Source organism: Macaca thibetana, chromosome 7 (assembly GCF_024542745.1).
Source record: "Macaca thibetana thibetana isolate TM-01 chromosome 7, ASM2454274v1, whole genome shotgun sequence".
Taxonomy (NCBI): Eukaryota; Metazoa; Chordata; class Mammalia; order Primates; family Cercopithecidae; genus Macaca; species Macaca thibetana.
Window position 1 is genome coordinate 162,178,301 of NC_065584.1, and position 12,055 is coordinate 162,190,355.

General features: G+C 36.2%; 1 protein-coding gene across 22 annotated transcripts in view; it reads right to left on the reverse strand.

Annotated features, from left to right (window-relative positions):
- PEAK1 (pseudopodium enriched atypical kinase 1) overlaps positions 1 to 12,055 on the reverse strand; it is a 303,571-nt gene that overhangs the window by 189,947 nt on the left and 101,569 nt on the right. For 6 of the 22 annotated variants that reach the window (XM_050799942.1, XM_050799937.1, XM_050799930.1 and 3 more), the window contains exons 3-4: positions 5,350 to 5,459; positions 30 to 79 (exon numbers count right to left, since the gene is read on the reverse strand). The exons of 12 other annotated variants lie outside the window; for them this stretch is intronic. The gene's annotated coding sequence lies outside the window, so the exon portion shown is untranslated. The remainder of the gene's footprint in view (positions 1 to 29; positions 80 to 5,349; positions 5,460 to 12,055) is intronic. 4 more of the 22 variants (XM_050799945.1, XM_050799938.1, XM_050799929.1 and 1 more) reach the window with 2 other exon arrangements.

The following is a 12,055-nucleotide window of genomic DNA, read 5'->3' on the forward strand; positions in this document are numbered from 1 at the left end:
AAAGCTCTTCCCAGTGGACTTGTACTTACATGTCCCTGGCCAGCACTGTGTCACAGGGCCAACCCTAGCTGAAAGATGTCTAAAGGGAGAAGGAAGGGAAAGACAAGGTAGTTAGAAATGGATATTTAATGAGCCAAAATACATTTAACATGGCAGAATTTATATTTGGCTTATCAGAAGTCTTTTAAAATAAATGGAAAAACCAGAAGTAGGACAAGAATATTAAGCAAAAACAAAATAATATCTAGATTTTGGTTTCTTACCCTATTCTCTAATAAAAGGAAGGCTCTTTGGCAAAAATGGCTATTTCTAGGTCTATCGCAGGAGATACACAAGATAAATCTGGGGCACTTTGTAGTGTCAGAAAATTTTTTAAATGCTTAAATACACACACAAAATCTTGTTGATATGGGTATGTCAAAGGGGCACAGGAGGCAACCGAAAGAACTTCCAATGGTTAAAGCTGAAACAATATGAGCAATAAAATAAAGTAGTACTGTATTAAAATCCAAAGTATAAAATGAGTCTTCAAGTTCATACCAATATAAATAATTGAGTAAGTAAATAAATGAGGAAGAATAAACAAATCTCCTAGGCAGAATAATCAAATACTTTATTCACCTCCTCTAGGAAGTACAGCCTAACATAGGCTGTGCATAAAGACTTCCTTTTATTTTATTTATTTTTTGTATATTTTGAGATGGCGTTTCACTCTTGTTGCCCAGGCTGGAGTGCAATGGGGCGAGCTCGGCTCACCGCAACCTCTACCTCCTGGGTTCAAGCGATTCTCCTGCCTCAGCCTCCCGAGTAGCTAGGATTACAGGCATGCGCCACCATGCCTGGCTAATGTTGTATTTTTTCTTTCTTTCTTTCTTTTTTTTTTTTTTTAGTACAGACGGGATTTCTCCATGTTGGTCAGGCTGGTCTCGAACTCCTGACCTCAGATTATCTGCCCACCTCGGCCTCCCAAAGTGCTGGGATTACAGGTGTGAGCCACCGTGCCTGGCCAAGACTTCCTTTTAAAGAGTAGTATACGGAAAAGGGGAAAAGAATAACTTTACAATGGAGAAACCTGGCAAACACTACCTCAGCCAGTGATCAAGGTTAACATCAACAGTGATAAGTCATGCTGACAGTATATACCCTTGATATGATCTGATGAGAATGGTACTTTAGTTCTGTGGTCTTCCTTTCAAAAACACATATGAAAAAAATAAAAAATAAAAATCAACAACAACAACTACTATATACATATGTACAGGAAAAAACCCATGAGGCTAATCATGAGAAAAACACTGGACAAATCCCAAAAGAGGGACATTCTACAATATCCCTCACCAGTACTCCTCCAAATTGTCAAGAACATAAAAAATAAAGAATATCAGAGAAATTATCACAGATAAGAGAAGAAGAAGAAGACCTGAAAACTAAATGTAAGTGTGGTATCCTGAATGAGATCCTGAAACAGAAAAATGATATAGGTAAAAACTAAGGAAATTTGAATAAACTATGAACTTGAGCTAATAATAATGTATCAATATCGGTTTATTCACTGTAACAAATACACCATAAAATGTAAATAAAAGGGGAAGCTATATGATAGGATATGTGTGTATTGGGGGGAGGGCATATGGAAACTCTTGTACCATCTTCTCAATTTTTCTGTAAATCTAAAACTGCTCTTAAAAACCCTGTTTAAAAAAATCCAATAGCTAACTGTAATGCCACCACAGTATTAACACTGTGAGATATATTTTATCAGTTTTGTTTTTCTTTATGTGCATGTGTATTCACATACCCAACAGGTTTAGTTTTTCTATTTTAGTCAAATGATAAACACATGTTCACCATAGAAAAATTAGAAAATAGAGACTTTTAAAACTTCTGTAATGCCATCACCCACAAATAAATGATTGCCATTTTGACATACAGCCTTCTATTTATCTATGTACTATTCCTTCATCACCCATTTCCTAATTCTTACATAAACGTACTTCAATTTTATCACAAAGTTATTTTCTCTGAAAAATTCTCTCTGGTTCCCAAAGCAGGTTAAGTCTTTCTAATAGGCACTTAACATAGCTCCCTGTACTGCTCTTTCCTAGCGCTTATAACATTTGTAATCAAATGGTCAATTGAGAAATTAATCGTTATTAATGCCTGTCTTCCCACAAAATTGTAAGCTTCATATATTATTCATCGTAGTTTCCCCACCATGGTGCCTTAAACGCAGCAAGTATTCAATGAATAATAGCTGACTAAATGCATGAATACTACATGTACACAGTGAAGTAACAATATAGGTATTGGAAACTAAATGTATCCCTATGGAAAAATGTTCAGGATAGCTTAGTGAAAAATAAGATGTGGCCGGGAGCAGTGGCTCACACGTGTAATCCCAGCACTTTGGGAGGCTGAGGCAGGCAGATAACCTGAGGCCGGGAGTTCGAGACCTGCCTGGCCAACATGGTGAAACCCCGTCTCTACTAAAAAATACAAAAATTAGCTGGGAGCGGTGGCATGCGCCTGTAGTCCCAGCTACTTAGGAGGCTGAGGCAGGAGAATTGCTTGAACTCGGAAGGTGGAGGTTGCAGTGAACTGAGATGGCACCACTGCACTCCAGCCTGGGCAACAGAGCAAGACTCTGTCTTAAATAAATAAATGAGATGCAAAACAATATGCACAGCAAATTCTCATTTTCTGTTTCAATAATAACAAAAGCTTACTATGTGCATAGAAAACAAATACAACAAAGAGTTCAAAATCGTTAGTCTGGGTGGGGAATTTCAGTAAGTTATTTCCTAGTGTACATATCCATCATGTTTCAATGTTTAGTAAGTATGCATTATTTTTATGAACGGAAAAACAAAGATAAAATATGCCTTCATTATGGAAAAATTAGAAAATAAAGGTAAATTCTTTTTTAAAAAACTAAACAACCTATTGTTATCAATCTCATTATACCAGACACAATCACAATGAATACTTCGGTATATTTCCTTTTCATTTGTACCTTGTACATTTATTTTTGTTTGACATGCTATAGGTAAATTTATATTTTGACTTTCATGTCTCATTTCATCCTGACAACTACCTTATCACGGAGACAACCCTTGGCCACATTAGCAGCAGCACAAATGAATTGAATCATGAGTATGTGTTCCCAGAGCTGGTTAAAAACAGACAGAAGAATGGGGTCTCCTGACTCTCAGTCTTCCACTCCTCATTAACCCTCACAGCTCAGCAACAAATTATCAAAGCTGAGATATCCTATGCACTGTAAAATGACCGAATTCAAATTGAACAGCTCTACAAGTTTAATCACTTTTATAATATTTCAAATGTTCATATAGTTAGGCAAATGTTTATTGAAGTCTTAGAAGGAAAGATATCTGTAATTATTAAAAAGAACACCAACCAGCGTAACTACTGATATACGTAACAATTTGGATAGATCTCAAGGGAATCATGTTGGGTGTAAAAAGCCAATCTAAAAGGCTATATACAAATACTGTATGATTCCATTTAAATAGCATTCTCAAAATGATGACATTTCAGAAATGGAGAGCAGATTAATGGTTGCCAGGGACCAGGAATTGGCAGGCGGAGGGAAGACTGACGGTAACTATAAAGGGGTTGCATAAGGGAGATCTTTGTAGGTATGGAACAGTTCTGTATCTTGACTATTTTGATAGTTAGACAAATCTACACAGGTAACAAAATTGCATGCATGCATGCATACACACACACATACACACACACACAAATGTATATAAACTAGTGAAATCTGAATAAGGTTTATGCATTATACCATTGTCAATTTTATGGTTTTGCTATTATAATATTGTTTTGCAAGATGTTATGATTGGGGGTAACTGGTGAAGAGTAGACAGGAGATCTCTGTATTATATTGGCAACTTCCTGTGAATATTTAACTTAAAAGTTTTCAAATGGGCAAAAAGGATAAATGACACAAAATCTCATAATTAATCCTTGCCAGAAACCCCTTACATTAGGGTTTCATAAATGTTCGATACACACAGTAATAAATGTATGGGAAGAAAAATTATACTACAGGGGAGAATTTCTAACATAGCTGTCCAACGACAGAGTGGGATCTCAGGCAGGCAGTGAGCTTCTCACTGGAGGTATGTGAACAGAGAGAATGATTATCTGAAGAGGGATATGGTAAGAATGACTCATTAATTTATAAGTGGGATGAAATACCTATTCTAATTCTCCTTTATTAATTTAGCAAACATGTGGCATAAGTAACACAAAACCCACTCACTCCCTTCCTAGCTTGCAATCATGCCAGATGCTAACAGATGACACCCCTCCTTACCAAATGTCCCCTACAATCCTCCTAATCCTCAACAGGTGCTTCAGGTAGCTACTACAGTCAGAGTTAGTATTTGCTTTCCTGAACCACGAACCACCTAACAATGTGGTCATTGTTCTACAAACTCTCTGAAGATGGCAAAAATATAAAATGCTAATTCAAAAGTAAAGCTTTGCCACACCTTGCACTAGAACCAAGAAGACAACCTAATAGGATCCAAAGAAGACTGCCTCCAGCTGTAACAATATTCATAATCATTATGATATAATACTTTGAAATTTAGTGATTACTCTGATCTAATGTCCTACTAGCACTTACCTTTTAAACTATTCTTACAGAAAAGGTGGAGAAATTATTCTGGTCTATAACAGGTGAAATTCTGGCAAATGGAAGGTAAGAAATAATTTGCCCCAAATGTAGTTTAAAAAACGAAAAAAAGCATGCCCAAGCAGCACTTACAAAACTCAAGGCTTTAAATCTTTTGAGTGATCTACAAACACCTTTTTTTAAAAAGGAGCAGAATTGTTGAAGAAAATCTCAAATAAAAGGAAAAATAAGTGTATATTGATTATACTCATTATCTCTGAAGTAACCAAAGAGTTTATCACTGATTTTTGAAAGTTCTTAAACAAAAGAAAGTAAAGTAAACCAAAACTGATTGTAACTGCCAGACAGGAAATTTTTGTTGGATGCAGAGAAGATTCTAAGAGTGGCTTGTGATAATAATGGAAAAGGGCACTTTGGCTAATAGACAGACCTAGAACACTGAGATAAAAGGTTCTTTGAAGTGTTTTACTTTTTGATAGGTTTTAAGGAATAAGAACACCAACCACTTCAACTAGCCAATATATAAAATAAAAATATTGAATGTGGACCACTGTTTTCTAATTTTGTGCACCATCAATCCCTCTTAAGTAGTTCTACCCTACAAGGCTATCTGTTCTAATGTTATAGACCTTCTAATACCAAATTTATAGACTAACCCATTTAAAGCAGAGCAAACTCACCGCTGTTTCTGGCAGTATCACTATGGATGATCTTTTACTCGTTCTTTGTTTACTTTCTTCATTTGCAAAGTGGGAAGCTGCTCCCAATGAAAAATTCGTTAAAAGGTCAACTGCAAAGCAGAACCAACATGAGATTTTATTATAAATAACAAAATGCCTTCTTTGTAACAAAGATATTCTTGTGCTTTAAAATTTACTTTTGTTTTTCTCTTGGTAATCATCATTGAAATTGCTAATACACGATGTAAAAGTAAAGAGCTTCTGAAAGACTCTCCTAGGCAAAACTGGCTGCTTCCTTCAGTCACCTAGGATTTTTGGCCTTGTGACCTTAGTTTCTCTTTATTGCCCAGTGTCACTGTTACCTGACCTCCTTAGTCCCTCTTTACTCCCTAGTGTCACTCCTACCAATAGAAATCACTTGGTACAGAATTCAATGATACAATGTCTATCCCCACCATACTGTAATTATTTGCATATATAGCTGTCTCCCCCGCTGACCTGCTCAAAAGTAAAACACTCTATCTCATATATTTTATATCTCTAGTGCTGATCATGATGCTTACAAATAGTAGACCCTGGGGAAATGTTTATTAAAACATTGAGTAATGACTACCAAATTCTCTAAGGAGAAACAATTCCACTGTTTACTAGAATCTTATTTCCAAGGTTTTCCAGACAAAATAAAATAGATTATCAACACCAACAATTTGTGCTTTGCCTTGGTAGTTCATTGTTTTTCATATCTGGGAGTTGAATGACCTTATCTAGACCAGCTAATTGAGCCTCACATTTCTCTGTGCTAAAGTTTAAGACTTTAGAGACAGACAATGAGACCCTCAGGGCAGGAAACATCTCTTATTTATCTCTGTATTCCTAATTCTTGGTTATGGAATATGTGCTTAATAAAAGTTTGCTGAGTGAATGCATTATTAAATTGATCCACATTGCTGGGTGTGATGGCTCACACCTGTAATCCCAGTACTTTGGGAGGCTGAGGCGGGCAGATCACTTGAGGCCAGTAGTTCCGAGACCAGTATGGCCCACATGGTGAAAACCCCCATCTCTACTAAAAATACAAAACATTAGCTGGGCATAGTGGTGGGTGCCTGTCATCCCAGCTACTCAGGAGGCTAAGGCACAAGAATCACTTGAATCCAGAAGGCGGAGGCTGCAGTGAGCTGAGATCACACCACTGGATGACAAAGTGAGACTCTGTCTCAAACGAAAAAACAAAATAATGTTTTATTTTGTTTTGTTTTGTTTTGAGACAGAGTCTTTGCTCTGCCACCCAGGCTGGAGTGCAGTGGCGTGATCTCGGTTCACTGCAAGCTCCGCCTCCTGGGTTCATGCCATTCTCCTGCCTCAGCCTCCCAAGTAGCTGGGACTACAGGCGCCCGCTACCACGCCCGGCTAATTTTTTGTATTTTTAGTAGAGACGGGGTTTCACCGTGTTAGCCAGGATGGTCTCAATCTCCTGACCTTGTGATCCGCCCGTCTCGGCCTCCCAAAGTGCTGGGATTACAGGCGTGAGCCACCGCGCCCAGCCAAAATAATGTTTTTATACCAGCTAAAAACAATGTATTAGGCTGTTCTCACATTGCTATAAAGAAATACCTGAGACTGGGTAATTTATAAAGCAAAGAGGTATAACTGGCTCACAGTGCTGCAGGCTACACAGGAAGCACAGCAGCATCTGGTTCTGGGAAGGCCTCAGGAAGCTTACAATCATGGCAGAAGGCAAAGGGTGAGCAGGCATCACACATGGCAAAAGCAGGAGCAAGAAGGGATAGGAGGTGCCACATACTTTTAAACGACCAGATCTTGCAAGAACTCTCTCACTATTGTGAAGACAGTACCAAGAGGATGGTACTAAACCGTTCATGAGAAATTTGCCCCCATGATCCAATCACCTCCCGCCAGGCCCCACATCCAACACTGATGATTACAATTCAATGTGAGATTTGGATGGGGACACAGATTCAAACCATAACAAACAACCTCTAATATCAGACCCACAATCCATGTAAAAAAAAATCTAGACATATTTATCTCACTAGTGTTTATACAGTAATTTGAAGCAAACAGTGATATATAAAATTGAATTCAGTTCTTAGGTCCCAAGTAGAGTGAAATCTAAAGATAATGTGGAAAAGAAACAAAAACAAAAAAACAGCTAGAATACATTCTCTCAAAACCCTTCCCTCGGCTGGGTGTGGTGGCTCATGCCTGCAATCTCAACAATTTGGGAGGCCAAGGTGGGAGAATTGCTGAGACTGGGAGTTTGGGACCAGTTTGGGCAATATAGGGAGCCCTGTCTCTACAAAAAATAAATTAGCCAAGTGTGGTGGCACACATCTGTATTCCCAGCTATTCAGGAGGCTGAGGCGGGAGGACAGCTTGAGCCTGAGTGGTAGGCTACAGTGAGCTTTGATCTTGCCACTGCAAGAGCTTGCCTGTGTGACAGAGCAAGATCCCATCTCAACAAATAAATAAATAAATAAATAAATAAATAAATAAAATAATTAATAAAACACTTTTTCCTTGGTGTGACCATGGCAAATAGGTGGAACTCAGCTGTCAAGGGCTTTTATATAGAGAGGGTAAATTAGCAGTTATGGGGCCACTGAAAAGCCAGAAGCGGTTCATCTCCTTGTAAAGTTTCCATTTTCTTGGTACTTGAAAGTTTCCAAGAGGAAGTGCTACCTTTCTATTTTGGAACTGATCTTAAAAAAGATGTTTGTGAAGTCTTTGGATTTAGTTTCTCTCAATAATATACAAACCAAATTTCTCAGCTGATATATTTAATGATGATTTTCTAACTGGGATCTGAAAATCCACCTGCGCCATACCCACGCTTTCTTATGCCTCTCCCTCTTAGTGACTAAGATTCTTTGATATGAATTTAGGTCATCCTGAAATATAATAAATTTTGGTTACCTTATGTAAAGTTAAAGTTGGAGAATGGATTAAGATTTTAAAATAGCTACACATATAAGGTGATCATATAACAGAGAACTAGTACAAATTAAAAAAAAAAAAAAACATAACCGTAGACTAATCTAACTTCTGTGATTTAGAATCCAGCACCATATAGTTTGAATTTGTTTACTAAATGTTCTAAATTGTAAGAGAAATCTGATCTCAAATAATCTCCATAGACTATAAGCAGTTAAGTCTCCCCACTTGCTAAGCCATTTTAGCCATCTATCTTGAACAATTAACTTCTCCCTCCTGCTACTCCCTTCCCCCAACACACAGATTCTTCTTGGGATTTTAAAGAATGACATAATGAACTTTCATATTAGTGGTCTATTAACTTTGATAAAGGAGACGCTCAAAAACATAACGAACACTTTCAACTACCAACTTGTGATGACAAACCATAATACTCGGTCTTGATAATCTTTCAAATAGATAAGTAAAGCCAGAAATTTTAAATTAGGAGAAATAAAAGAAAGGACACAAAATATCTCCAAAGAAACAGAAATGCCAAAATCATTTTAAAACATTCGTTAGAATGAGAACACACATTTCCTACTGTCATAAACGTAACAAAGCTAAAAAGCTCTCTTCCGAGACTCCCTCTCCTTATTTCAATCTGTACTTTCCATCTGATGACAGCATTTTCTGGATACAAGGAATATTTCCCTCATCACAGAAACTGCCTGACTTGTAATCTAAGAGAAACAAAAATAATTCTTAGCTCTTGGATCTAATATCCTAGCAGTGTTGGAAAAACAATTCCCTAAGATGTTAAGATGGTTCTGAAACTGATTGTCTCTCATTTTCCACCCAATACAGAATTAATTAGGGTCTATATTCTTGATACTGTTCTATATAGGAAACAGCTTGACATGTGGGACATATTAACAACAAAAAAAAAATACTGGTGACAAAGAACTCGTGCTATAGGCAGGCAGACAGAAGAAAACCTGTCTCATGTACCATATTTAAAATCTTCAGAAATTAAGTTCAGCAAGGCAAAATAATCCCAAAAGGGCCCACTATTATTTGCCTCAAGTAAACATTCAACAACAAACCACATCCAAAAATACTTAGCAGCCTATGATGCTTGACTATCATTTAAAGCAAGCCTTTAGAATATGTAAAGAAAATCCAAACATTTCTGATACTTATCTGCTTTCCAAAGTAACTAATAATACCACTGGATAAACTACACTTTGAAAAGAGCATAAATGAGTAACCCGGATTTTAGAAGTAAGAAAATATTCAAAGTTTTCATACTAAAAAGTATTCCCAGATGATTGTCAACATGATGTTAATTAGTATATTAATATTTTAATAACTACAAAATCAAAGATTTGGATGTTAGGTTGAGTTTGTCTCTGCACTCATCAGATTGTGGTTCTAAATAAAGTAAATCACTGTTGGGGCAAGGGTATGTTTAAACTGGAATCAGCCAGTTACATAAAGAAATAACCCAATGAATCATTGTAAATTCCTATGCCAATAAGATAAAAACTCAAACTTGGCACTAATGTATTCTAAACATTTGTCTGTATTTCTTTAACACTCATATTTCATGTAAATAAGAAGCAGATAATTGTGAAGCAAGTTCTCTTTTATAACATATATAAATATATATGAGAAAAGATCAATATTAAGCATTAGTGGAACATTATATCAACAATAATAAAATATACTAAGACCTAATCTTCCTTTCTAACAGAAAAGAAGAACTAGGTATAGATCATTGTTTTGTTTTTTTTAAATGTGAACCCTGAAAAACTAAAACACTAAACCAAATGTAAAAAAAAAAAAAAAAAAAATCCATACCCATGCTAGATTTTCCTTTTGATATAATTAGAATCATTACAAAGACTGTATAAGGGGGAAAAATGCAATGTTATTGCAATAGCCAAAGATAAAGTGGTGAAAATTAAGGAAGATACTCACATTTTGAAGATTTAAGAATTAATTGACAAGCCACATTATGGAAGAAGACGGAAAAAAAGAAAAACACCTTGGTCAAAGCACGCTGAAATGGCAACAGTGCATACTGACTTCAAGGATGCCTCAAATATCACAAATAACTGCAGTAGCTCAACTCCCTCACAGCTTCTTGACAACCACTACTCTGAAGCCCCAATGGAGACTACTCTGATCTGATAATGGAACCTTCACTCTCCAATGGCAAAAGATCATTTTACAGTATACCACATGTATTTTAATCCACTGATTGGCCCATTAGTACATAAACGTTTTTAAAAGCTTTCCTGATATGATCCTCAATTTGCTCTTCAATAAAAAAGAAAGTATATCTACCTTATAGAGTTATGAGGATTAGACAAGGTATACAAAGCTTCTAGCACAAGGATCTTGCAGGATATTCTGGCACAAGTACTTATTTTGAATGTGCCACAAAACTGTGTAATAAGCATTTTTTGAAAGAATGGAAAAAAGCAAGGCCTTGACTGAAGATCAGACGCCATGCAGACCAAATTTAGTAACTGACAGTCTTTTCATTCACCATTAAAAGTGCTCTTTATATAAATTACCTTAAACTATAACAAAATTACCAAAGGTTCTATTCGATAAAGAAGACAAACAAAATATAAAGGAAAGAAAATAGAAAGAAGTAATACTTATTGGCTGCTTACCATATACTAGGCATAATGCTAGAGGAACATTATAAGAAATCCATAATGTAGTTTTATTGGTGAGGAAACTGAGGCTGTCACAGCTATTCATGCAACTATTACATGACAATGTTGGGATTCAATCTGGTCTGTGTGAAGGCAAAGTCTAGTTTGTTTCCACAGTGCCACACGCAATTCACAGAAAAGTAATGGAAAAATTCAAAAAACATAAGCATTATAAACCAGATAGTTGTTTTTGGAGCAAAGGAATTATTTTCACTGAAACATTTAGGAAGCAACAACAAACACATCCATCCTGGATCATTAAAAAACTGAACTGAAAATCTACATGCCAATTAAAAACATGCCAACATCCACATGCCAAAGAAAAACAAGTCAAACATAGTAAAACATTTATCCACCACATAAATTGCTTAGTAGGCATAGAAAGATACATAAGGTATAGAAAGCTTTAGATTTAGTTCAAGTATTACATTTCTTTAGAATCTACAGTCTAAGATGATATATAATTTCTCTATTTTCATGAAAATGAAACAAAGCACATTTATTTTTAATTAATGGGCTAAGATACAACCAACAGGCCATGAAGTAATTTTGTTGTTTATAGAACAAGTCCCACTACAAATTTGCAATTTACTTGTAAAGCATGATTTGGAACCAAAATGCAGAGCAAAACAAAATTTCATCTTGTCCTCTCCTCATATCACCTGGAGAGGTTCTTCTGAGAGTAAAAAGCCAGAATCTCTATTTTCTAACTAATATTACAGGATTCAACCTTGCCAGTGAAAGCAAGGATTACTATTCCTGACTAACAGAACACTCAAGTTAGGCTTCCAGATAATGATGGGTTTTGTTTTGTTGATTTGTTGTTTAGGAATGGAATCAATTCCAGATTGTCTATAGCCATGTCTGAATTCCACCCTGACTTTTAATCCCCTCTCTGCCAACCAGCACGCTCTGGACCCCTGGACCTCACACCTAAGTTAGAGTAAGCAGGTTTATGAGTGTCTTACTATTTGGTGTAATCAAGCAAATCAGAAAGATAAGTCGCAGGAAAAAAATCATAATATTTTCTAATGATACAT